The sequence below is a fragment of the Tursiops truncatus genome, chromosome 6, assembly GCF_011762595.2.
Source record: "Tursiops truncatus isolate mTurTru1 chromosome 6, mTurTru1.mat.Y, whole genome shotgun sequence".
NCBI classification, from domain to species: Eukaryota; Metazoa; Chordata; class Mammalia; order Artiodactyla; family Delphinidae; genus Tursiops; species Tursiops truncatus.
Window position 1 is genome coordinate 63,696,492 of NC_047039.1, and position 11,850 is coordinate 63,708,341.

General features: G+C 41.8%; 1 pseudogene; it reads right to left on the reverse strand.

Annotated features, from left to right (window-relative positions):
* Positions 1-9,166: 9,166 nt before the first annotated feature.
* On the reverse strand, positions 9,167-11,115 carry LOC101331174 (transcription initiation factor IIA subunit 2 pseudogene; annotated as a pseudogene).
* Between the last annotated feature and the right edge of the window lie 735 nt (positions 11,116-11,850).

Here is an 11,850-nt window from a genome sequence, read left to right on the forward strand (position 1 = left end):
TCCTTCCTTCTCCAAATCCATACTGGAACAAGGAAAGCCAAGAGAAATGCGGTTTGGGCTTTTAATCTACAACCTTCTCCTTTATTCTCTTCTAAGGGCACCATGAATTTATCCCTGAAGTCAATCCCTGAAAGAGGTCAGTTCTCCCAGCAAGACCCCAATTGCTGCTGTGTGGTTGTCTCAGGAAAGGGTACTGGTCCTTCCTTCCCCAGTGGGGGAAGCCAGTGCACAGCCCAGTGTCCCGACTGGGCTCATCAATCAGGGGGAAACAAGTGCAGCAAAGAAATCAGATTCGAGTCAGGGGTGCTCAGCAATGAAGTAGAAACACCAGAGGTTGAAATCAGGGGCATATGGGGAAATGCATCAGGCAGCCCCTACCTGTTGCTCAGATCCCCAGCCAATTCTCAACGTTCCAGGGAGCAGCCTTTCTCCTGCTACTTACCTTTCTAGAGCTAAAGGCAACTGCTGATGTCATAAATTCAGTGGCTTCTTAATTTTCAACAAGAAAATTGAGGTTAAGAGATTTATGATTTGCCCGAAGTCACATGGTCAGAATATTTTTTTAATAACAAAAGAAAAAAAGAGGAAAACAAGCTTGTCATCCAAAGCAACGCTCCCTACTGACCAGAACTTTCTCTACTGAACTGTGCTCTCCATCAGGCCCTGACAAAGAATCATCTTTGTTTCTAACAGTAAAGAGAGAGGCAACAACTTGCAGACAGTGTGCTATTCTTGTAAATTTCATCTTTTCACTCAATAGAGTAAGAATTATGCTTGTGTAGGTGAGCATGATAAAAGAGACCGCCCAGTGGCCTTCTGGTTCTAGTCACGCATGTCTGTAGGGTCCCAAACGGGCACAGAATTTATCCCATGTCACTGAAATGAGATATTCATGAGGGACTACATATAACGGTGAGGGCAAGGTTGAAGGAACAAATAAGGGTGGGGAGACACCCAGAGACCAGCAGGCATGGGCACCTCAGGGGCTGAAAAGGAGGAGATAATGTCACTGGAGCCCCTTGAGATGCAGGGCCTGTCACAGAGGGAGGGCGGCAGCTAGCGCACCACTCTCCACCTGTTACCGGAGCCTCCCACTGACCGAGCCCGTTTGGAAGCCAGAAAGCCCGGAACCACAGGTAATGCAGTTAGTGGCCAGTGGAAATTAACCAGGAAGGGCCATCTCCAGGACAGTGACAGAGACACCCTGGCTACGGACGTTGGGAGCTAGGGAGCCTTCTCTAAAGGGGTCTCAGATACCGCAGGGGCTGCTGGGGTACAGCTAGAGCAGTGGCAAAAATAAGGTAGACTTCAGGTAGGCCACTAGAAGTGGGAAAGGGGCACCAGAAAAAGGTCAGGAATGGGATGGTCCCTGAAAGAGAAATCAGCAAGAAGCCACACGAAGAGAGATGCTCTTCCCAGCAGTAATTCCTACAGTGTGATATCGAGAAGCATTATGCAGGAGATTAAGGTGCCTTAGAGACGCGGCCAGGAAGCAGACTGCTTGAAAGGATGTCGTGTAAAATAAGCCTCATACTCAGAACCGTAAGGAGTTACGGACGAGTATAGAAATGGGGAGAGGGATGCTGCAGCTCCAAGTGCAAACAGAAGGGCAGCAGGCAGCCCAGGGGAGGAAAGGAGGACTGGACATATGCGAGACGAGAGGCTCCAGCTTTGTCCATAACAGGGAGTGGTCCTGCATAACATGAAAAAGGAAGAGAGGAACTGCAGCTGTTGGCGGTTGAGCACTGCTAACCTGGTGACCCAGGCAAAGAAAGGTGCTTCATCTGTTGCCATCTCATTGAAAATTTCATCTTCCCAACACTAAAGAAGCTATTGTTAACCTCACTTGACAGATAAAGAAACAGAAATAGGCGAGCTTACTGGTTAAGAGCAAAGGTGCTGAAGGCACATTCCCTGGGTTCCAGTCTTTGCTGTGTGACCTTAGGCAAGTTACTTAACCCCTCTGTGCCTAACTTTTTCATCTGTGAAATGAAGTTAATAATATCAACCTCATAGCATGCTCTTAAATACTTAAAAATACTTGTAAGTTAATACTTGCAGGTGTGAATACCTGATCAGTGACTGACACAGACATTTAATAAACGCTAGTTGTGGGCACTGTGTACTTCCTAAATGCACAGAGGAGCCTGGAATTGATTCCAGATTTTTTGAACCCCAAATTCAAATGTTCTTACCACTCTGCCATGCTGCCACCCTGTCCCAAGTGGCACAGAGTTCCCAGGGAATACAGGGGCCTCTGTTCATGGAATCTCAGCCTCATGGAATCTCCTTCAGACCTTCCAGCTCTCCCAGCTCCAATCCTAAATTCCTCAAGGAACCTTGGGATTATTCTGGTTCCCAGGACGCTCAGTTATGCAGAGGAGGGGGCTTACTGATTGGTACAACCTGGAGAAGCTCAAGGTGATAGAAGAAGAAGTGTCAAAAGCAGTACCTGGCTTGGAAGTATCTACCAATCTCTGTTGGGCCTGAGTCTGTCTGTGCGCACAGCCGCCTTATGTGGGACTTAAGTCTCAGAAGCTCCATCCTCTGGCAAAAGTGAACGCACTCCCTCCCACTCTCTCAGAGCCTGTTTGCCTCCTGGCATCTCCGGCCAAAGACATCTGTTGTCCTTTTGCTCCCCTCGCTGTGGCTCCACGAGGACCTGCAGCGCCCCCTCAACTGAGTGAGCCCAGGACTTGAGGCATGTTCTGCCCTTTCACTCCAATCTGTACCACGAGCCTTGAGCGCCTGTTCTTTTACCACAAACCGAACTACAAGACTGGAAGTGCCCTGGCTTTGCAAGTTATACAACGAAAGTCTCTGATAAACTCTCACAGTAGCTGCAGCACAGGCCATAGACTGAAAGTTTGTTTCTCCCCAGAATTCGTATGTTGAAGTCTAAATCCTCAATGTGATGGTATTTAGAGGAGGGGCATTTGGGAGGTAATTAGATCATAATGGGACGAGTGCCTTTGTTAAAAGAGGAGAGAAAGGTTTTCCCCCCAACCCCCTCTCTGCCAGGTGAGAATGAGAAAACAGTCGTCTACAAACCAGGTGGAGGGCTTTCACCAGCACTAGGTCTTCTGCTGGTATCCTGATCTGGAACAGCCCAGCCTCCAGAACTGTGAGAAGTAAATGCCAATTCTTTTCAAGTCACCCAGACTGTACTTGGTTTTGTCCTAAAATATTTTCTGGAAAAGAGACAAATAAGTTATGACTCAAGAACCTTTCTAGCCTTCAGAATCAGTGATTCTTCACCATTAACAACCCCTAAACATCAACTAATATAAACAGTTAAGAAAATAATCTATGGGAAGAAGGGAGTATGTATGATATTTACTGGTGTTATCCAGAAAACGTCACCGTGTTTGCAATGAGGAATCCCTTTGCTGTTCAAATGCCCACAAGAAAGTGATTTGTCCCACCAGTCTCAGAAAATGGGGATCCCGTAACCATCCCAGAAAGGCTGTGGTCAGCAGAGAAAGCTGAGCACAGCAAAGAGAGGCTGCAGGCTGGGACAGGAGAGTGACTGGAGAGAGACAGCTGCAGGGCCGTGCTCTCAAAGGCCACCAGGGTTAACAGCTAAGGGAAACGGACAGCGTTTTGCAGGACAAGCTAGAGAGCATCAAAGCCCTCTTTGTAAATCATCTGCTGAAGACTCCCCTTGGAAACGGTTCAAAAGCAGAAACTCAGGAGCAATGGCCTTAAAACCAGCCAAAGAGGGCTACACCCTTGCCTTTGAGAAACAAGAACCAAACAGAGCAGCCAAAAGAATGTTAGCAAAATCTGGGACAAGAAAAGTGCAGGCAAGGATAGAGAAGTGACCATTGCTTTAACCCCTTTAGTAAAGAGGTGCTATAATTTAATATCAGAATCTACTGTATAGTTAGTATTCACTCCAATAAACAAACATTCTATGTTGCTCTCTAATCAGAGTGGAGATTCTGCCATCCTTTATACAATTTTTAAAAATAATGGTAAGAATAGCTTTTCAAATTTATGAATGTTTCATAGGTACCAGGTACTGCAGTAAGTGCTTCAAAGCCTATCTCATTTCTCAACAGGACCCTAGGAAGCGGGTACCATCATTATTCCTAATTCATGGAGAAGGAAAGTTGGACTCAGAGAGCTTAAAGAGCCCTTCTAGGTCACATAAAGGGGGACAGAACCAGGATCTGAACCCAGAGATATTGAAACTAACTACAAGAGCAGATACTTTCAAAAGCCAGTACAGATTATCTGGGGATCTTGTGAAAATTGCAGGCTCTCAGACCACACCCCCCGAGTTTCAGATTCAGTGGGATTGTGGTGGAGTCCAGGATCTCAAGCACCCCCCAGATGATTCTGGTGGGCGTGGTCTGGGAGCGCACTTTGCTGATGGCTTCACCAGACCATAACGCCTCTTTTGCTAATTTTCAAAAAGTTCCACATTAAAGATATCACTCCAGGTGTTATGTATGCATAGCTGGACTGGGCCAACCCCAGATGTCACAGTCAAGGTCAGGAATCCCAGAATGGGCCGATGCAGGTCAGCAGCTGCTACTCCTTGGAGAATGTTTCTCTCATGGCTTCTTTCTGCCTGGTTTGTTCAACATGAACGATACAGTATTTTCTCCCTTTACCTCATTGTACTGAACTTTGCTTTATTGTGCTTCATGGATATTGTGTGTTTTACAAACCAAAGGTTTGTGGCAACTCTGTGTTAAGCAAGTCTATGGGCACCATTTTTCCAACAATATTTGCTCAGTTCATGTCTCTGTCGTATTTTGGTAATTCTCACAACATTTCAAATATGCTCATTATTGTTATATTTGTCATGATAATCTATGATCAGTGATGTTTGATATTACTGTTGTAATTGACTTGGGGTGCCACAAACCCCATCCAAATAAGATGGCAAACTTAATCAATAAATTGTGTTCTCACTGCTCCACCTACCAGCCATTCCACCATTTCTCTCCCTCTCCTCAAGTCTCCCCCTTCCCTAAGACACAGCAATCCTGAAGTAATAACCCTACAGTGGGCTCTGAGTGTTCAAGTGAAAGGAAGAGTTGTACATCTCTCATTTTAGATCAAAAGCTAGAAATGATTAAGCTTAGTGAGGAAGGTATATTGAAAGCTGAGACAGGATGAAAGCTAGGCCTCCTGGTGCCAAAGAGTTAGCCAAGTTACAGGTGCAAAGAAAAGTTCTTGAAGGATATTAAAAGTGCTACTCCATTGAAAACATGACTCATAAGAAAGTGAAACAGCCTTATTGCTAATATGGAGGATGTTTTAATGGTCTGGATAGAAGACCACACCAGTCATAACATTCCCTTAAGCCAAAGCCTAATCCAGAGAAAGGCCCTAACTCTCTTCAATTCCATGAAGGCTGAAAGATGTGAGGAAGCTAGCAGAGGTTGTTCCATGAGGTTTAGGGAAAGAGGTCATCTCCATAACATAAAAGTGCCACATGAAGCAGCAAGTGCTGATGCAAAAGCTGCAGGAGATGATGCAGAAGATCTAGCTAAGATACTTCATGAAGGTGGTTACACTAAGCAACAGATTTTCAATGCTGATGAAACAGCCTTGCATTGGAAGAAGATGCCATCTAGGACTTTCATAGCTAGAGAGGAGGAGTCAATGCCTGGCTTCAAAGCTTCAAAGGACAGGCTGACCCTCTTTTTTAGGGGCTGATGCAGCTGACAACTTTCAGTTGAAGTCACTGCTCATTGACCACTCTGAAAAATCCTAGCCCTTAAGAAAGATGCTACCTCTATAAATGGAACAACAAAGCCTGGATGACAGCACATGTGTTGACAACATGGTTTACTGAATATTTTAAGCCCACTGTTGAGAACAACGGCTCAGAAAAGATTTCTTTCAAATTATTACTGACATCTTGTCACCCAAGAGCTCTGATCAAGATGTACAACAAGATTAGCAACGTTTTCATGACTGCTAATACAACATCCATACTGTAGACCATGGATCAAGGAGTCATCTTGACTTTCAAGTCTTATTATTTAAGAAATAGATTTTATAAGGCTCTAGCTGCCATAGATAGTGATTTCTCTGATGCATCTGGACAAAGTACATTGAAAACCTCTGGAAAGGATTCACCGTTCTAGATGGTGAATTAAGAACGTTTGTGATTCATGGGAAGAGGTCAAAATATCAACATTAACAGGGATCTGGAAGAAGTTGACTCCAACTCTCACGGACGACTCTGAGGGGTTCAAGACTTCAGTGGAGGAAGTAACTGCAGATGTGGTGGAAAAAGCAAGAGAACTAGAATTAAAAGTGGAGCCTGAAGATGTGGCTGAATTGCTGCAATCTCAAGGTAAAATTTTAATGTATGAAGAGTTACTTCTTACGGATGAGCAAAGAAAGGGGTTTCTTAAAATGGAGTCTACTCCTAATGAAGGTGCTATGAAGATTGTTGAAATAACAACAAATGATTTAGAATAGTACATAAACTTAGTTGATAAAGCAGCAGCAGAGTTTGAGAGGACTGAGTCCGACTTTGAAAGAATTTTTAATTACTGTGGATAAGTAAAAGGAAATCTACAGATTTGGTGCAATGCCTCTCAAATTGCCAATGGCATTTTTCACAGAGCCAGAAAAAAATTTTTTTTAATTTGTATGGTGACACAAAAGACCCCGAATAGCCAAAGCGATCTTGAGAAAGAAAAATGGAGCTAGAGGAATCAGGCTCTCTAGCTTCAGACTATACTACAAAGCTACATTAGTCAAATTAGAATGACACTGGCACATAAAGAAAAATATAGATCAATGGAACAGGATAGAAAGTCTACAAATAAACCCATGCACCTATGGTCAATTAATCTAGGACAAAAGAGGCAAGAATATACAATGGAGAAAAGACACTGTCTTCAATAAATGGTGCTGGGATAACCAGACAGCTACATGTAAAAGAATGAAATTAGAACACTCTGTAACACCATACACAAAAATAAACTCAAGATGGATTAAAAACCTAAATGTAAGACCAGATACTATAAAATTCCTAGAGGAAAACATAGGCAGGACTCTCTGATATGAATCACAGTAATATCTTTTTGGATCCATCTCCTAGGGTAATGGAAATAAAAACAAAAATAAACAAATGGGACCTAATTAAAAGCTTTTGTACAGCAAAGGAAACCATAAAGAAAAATGAAAAGACAACCTACAGAATGGGAGAAAATATTTGCAAACAATGCAACCGACAGGGATTAATCTCCAAAATATACAAACAGCTCAATAGCAAAACAACACACACAAAAAAAAAAAAATCAAAAAATGGGCAGAAAACCTAAATAGACATTTCTCCAAAGAAGACACACAGATGACCAAAAGGCACATTAAAAGATGCTCAACATCACTAATTAGAAAAATGCAAATCAAAACTACAATGAGGTATCACCTCACACCAGTCAGAATGGCCATGATCATAAACTCTACAAACAATAAATACTGGAGAGGGTGTGGAGGAAAGGGAACCCTCTTGTACTGTTGGTGGGAATGTAAATTGATACAGCCACTATGAGGAACAGTATGGAGTTTCCTTAAAAAACTAAAAATAGAACTACCATATGATCCAGTGATCCCACTCCTGGGTGTACATCTAGAGAAAACCATAATTAGAAAAGATGCATGCACCCTAGTGTTTACTGCAACATATTTACAATAGCCAAGACATGAAAGCAATCTAAATGTCCATCAACAGATGAATGGATAAAGAAGATGTGGTGCATATATACAATGGAATACTAATTAGCCATAAAAAAGAATGAAATGATGCCATCTGCAGCAACATGGATGGACCTAGAGATTATCATACTAAGTGAAGTCAAAGACAAATATCATATGATATCACTTATATGTGGAATCTAAAAAAAAATGATACAAATGAACTTATTTACAAAACAGAAAACAGATACAGAAAACAAACTTATGGTTACCAAAGGGGAGCTGTTGAGGGGAGGGATAAATTAGGAATTTGGGAGTAACATATACACACTACTATATATAAGATAGATAATCAACAAGGACCTACTATGTAGCACAGGGAACTCTACTCAATATTTTGTAACAACCTATATGGGAAAAGAATCTGAAAAGGAATATATAGATATATATAGTGTTAACATAACTTTTGTATGCACTGAGAAAAATGACTCACTTTACTCACTTTACTGCAATACTCACTTTATTGCAGTGGTCTGGAACCGAACCCGTCATATCTTCAAGGCATGCCAGTATTTCAAAAGAGAAGGCAGCAGAAAACATTACAGAAGAGATAGCTACTAAAACCATAAGAAGGATTAAGAAAACATATAATCTCACTCCAACTTGCTCTCTTCCTATTCAGCAAAATGAATCCAAGCACTGAAAGTTTCAACTCGAAGACATCAAGAGTCTCCACACCACCGTCCCTTTTATTTTACATTTAATAAGATTTTTAAACTAAAAGTCAAACACACATTAGGATGTAAGGTTATTTTTAAATGTATGAATCTTGATCAATATAGCCAGTTCAAGAAATGACTTAATGTCAAATGGGACTATTTTATCTTATTGGGAACAGGGTTTTGTGGTTTGATTTTGTTGCTTTGTTTTGGCTGGGAACTCTGTCTGAAGATTATCTACTTTTTCCTAACAGAGTTTTATTTCTTAGTAGGTTTCTCATACCAATGTCACCACTGATTCTGTATTACTTTAGAAAATGGATTTTCTAAGTAAAATTTATCCAGAATTTGCTATAACCTCTTGCTAATGCTTTTTATTAACTGCAAAAGTTACAACTGATAAAACTGACATGACTTTACTGAAATGATATATTTTTCCAATTTCCCTACAATGAACATGGTACCCTTTATCTAAAGCTAATAAAATGCTTATCTAATATCTCTATATTGCTAGCTTAACAGTGCCACCTATTATTAGTCACATTGAGTTTTAGAATGAGTTTATTAAATACTGTTCTTTGGCAACAATTTTGACTTGTCATAAAAAGTTAAGTTTCTTCATGCTGCATAATGAAAATGATGTAAGAGGTCACAGAATTATAAGCTTCTCTCTACTGACATCCTCCAATCTGTGCAGCACAGTGTAATCACTCCTGCATTTCTAGAATAATGTTTTCTAAAGTCTCTTTTTGTTGCACTTCAAAAAGTGCTGCTTAATGACAGAAGACGGCACTAAAAAGCCATTTTTCCTCTATGCATTCTGTAGTATTAAAGCCAGTATTTTTACCATCATAAGTTACAATTTTCACTTTATCCACTTTAATAAGCTCTGTCATCTCTCTGAATTCAGCCTCACTCCATACAGAAGTCCACACGTTATCACAGAATGTGTACATATGTGCAGAGCCTCTGGAATGTTGACTCTGTCCCTGAGTGTCGGTGCCAGAGCTCAATTTTTAGCCTTATCACACTGAAGTGGGACTTGAAGGGTGAGTTGGGGATGATCTATTAAGACGGTAGGAACTTATCTGCACCCTCCTGAAGACTGTTTCCTAAAGTGCATTTCTGTATAACTGATATGCTACCACTTAAGAGAAAGAAATTCTTGAAGTCCTGGGGGACAGAGCAACACAGCCATGACTCAACAGGAGGTGCCTGCTTTCCCCAATGGCCCCTTCAGCAGCCCCAGAGACTGCAGAGCTGGGTCAGTGACCCAGAAGTACTCACAGAACCTGGCAGTGAAACCACACCAGGAAGCAAGGAGACCTCCACCATTGTCTTTAAAACAAGACAAATCTCACAGTCCCCAAGCATTAGAATGATAAAGCCTATGCAGTTCTTTTGGCAAATGAAGTAGAGAACATACACAGCTTTCTTTTCTGTAGTGGCTAGAATGACCACTTTACACTTTAAAAAAAAAAAAAAAAAAAAAAGTTTTTCAGATTTTTAAATCTTTAAAATAATATGGATTAGGGGAACTCCCAACCTCTTTATAAAACAGCAGTGTTCGTCAAACACCAAGTTACATAAATTTGGTGGGCCACGCAAGAACTAAGAAGCTGATACTTCTATGTAAATCTGTAGGTAATCGATGGGTGAAGAAACTTGGAATACTCTAAAAGCTGATGATTGGGACAAAAAAGATATCAAACTTATTCAGAATCTAAGAACATCATGCTTCTTGACGTAATTTAGAATTTTAAAACTGAAAAGGGCTTAAAAGAGCATCTAATAAAACCTCTTTATTTCACAGACGAGGAAACTAGTTTATGGTTGGCCCAAAGTCTTATGGTTTCTTTTTCTGCTTTATCATTCAGCGAAGTTTACATTCAAGCAGAGCAAAGACCTTGTTAGAGATTTTCGTTTGATAAGCTGGCATCTTGAAACCGAGAGTGAAGAATCTGATTTTAACACAGATGACACCTAAAGGCCAACAGATTTTGAAAATGGAAACTACAATGCCAAAGTACAGGGTGAGAAGTAAGATCAGAGCTGGGCTGTTTTACAGTGATCATAAGTGAACTGGCAGGAAATCCGCATTTCGGTGACAAATAAAATCATCCTTAGAATGCATGGAATGTTGGGCCAGAGAGAAACCTTAGGACTCATCTAGTTTAAGCCCCTCTGCACAGATGAGGAAACTGAGGGTCAGAGAGTGAAAGTTACTCACTTATCCACATTCACACAGCTCGTTCAGAGCAGAGTCAGGCCTAGCATTCAGGGGGCCCATGACCGTTCCGTCAAGTCAAGCTGCCTTGCAGAACCCATATTAAGGTGCCGATTCTGAGACCTGAAAAAAAGAGGTCAGATCTTAAGGATGTGAAAGCAAGCAGCAGAGGATGTCTTTGGTTTTTTATATACTCTTTCCAGATCTTTAAACGTATGAAAGCCAGGGTCAGTGAGTCACAGGTTAATAACAGGAGTGGACTTTGTGATAGGGAAGGGAAGGCAATACAGAACTGGGAAGAGAAAATAAAGAATCTCAGCTTCCCATTCCTCACTCAAGATAGTGACAAAGCTCCCGATGGAGGCAGTGTACTCAGTATGAATTTGCAACAGTAAAGCTGTGAGTGCAGTAAGTGCCTTATTTCTATTTATTTGAAATAAAACATCTATCCAAAAGTAAGGCCCCATTTCTACCATTATCTGGGCTCCTACCCATGGCTACGCAAAGGTCTCCAGGGGTTTTTCGACATCAAAAAATTTTTACAGATGCCCCCTCTGTCCATCTCTCCGTACTCGTTGTTGTTGGGATGGCTCCTGCCCAAACCCCCAGGATTCCTAGCAATCAAGGGACTCCGCTACATCAGTGCCCTTGGGGCCTCGGAATCATTGCTAAGCTGCCTGGGGGCAACAATGCCTGGGATACACCAGCTACCATCCTCTGGAGTTCCACCCCTTCCACATCCTGTCTTTATTTAAAATATTGATATTTGTTCATCATGGATTTTTTTGCATTAATTTTAACTTTTTAAAATCTTGCAATAAAATATAATTACCTTGATTACTGAGGGTTTTTTTAGAGTCCTCTCAAATTTTATGCCTGAGTCAGTTGCCTCACTTGCCTCACCCTAGTCCCAGCCTTGTCCTTCCCTTAAGGCACGTGAGAGTGGGTCACAGGTCATCAGCTTTCATGGGAGCCATGGACCATGACCCTCTGTCTCCTCCCCAGGCCAGGAGGAGACTCTCTGTCCATCACTTTCCATCTCCCCAACCTTCTACTCGCCTACCCTCTCCAGAAAAGCAAAAGCCAGCAGCTGAAGGAGGGCCAGGGAGCCACTTCAAGCACCTCATCTTCAGACCCATCTACAACCTTCCTCAAGGCAAGGAAGTCAAAGTTAGGCTTAGAATGGAGATAGGGAAGGATGACTGGGAGGAAAATGATAAAGAGCCACAA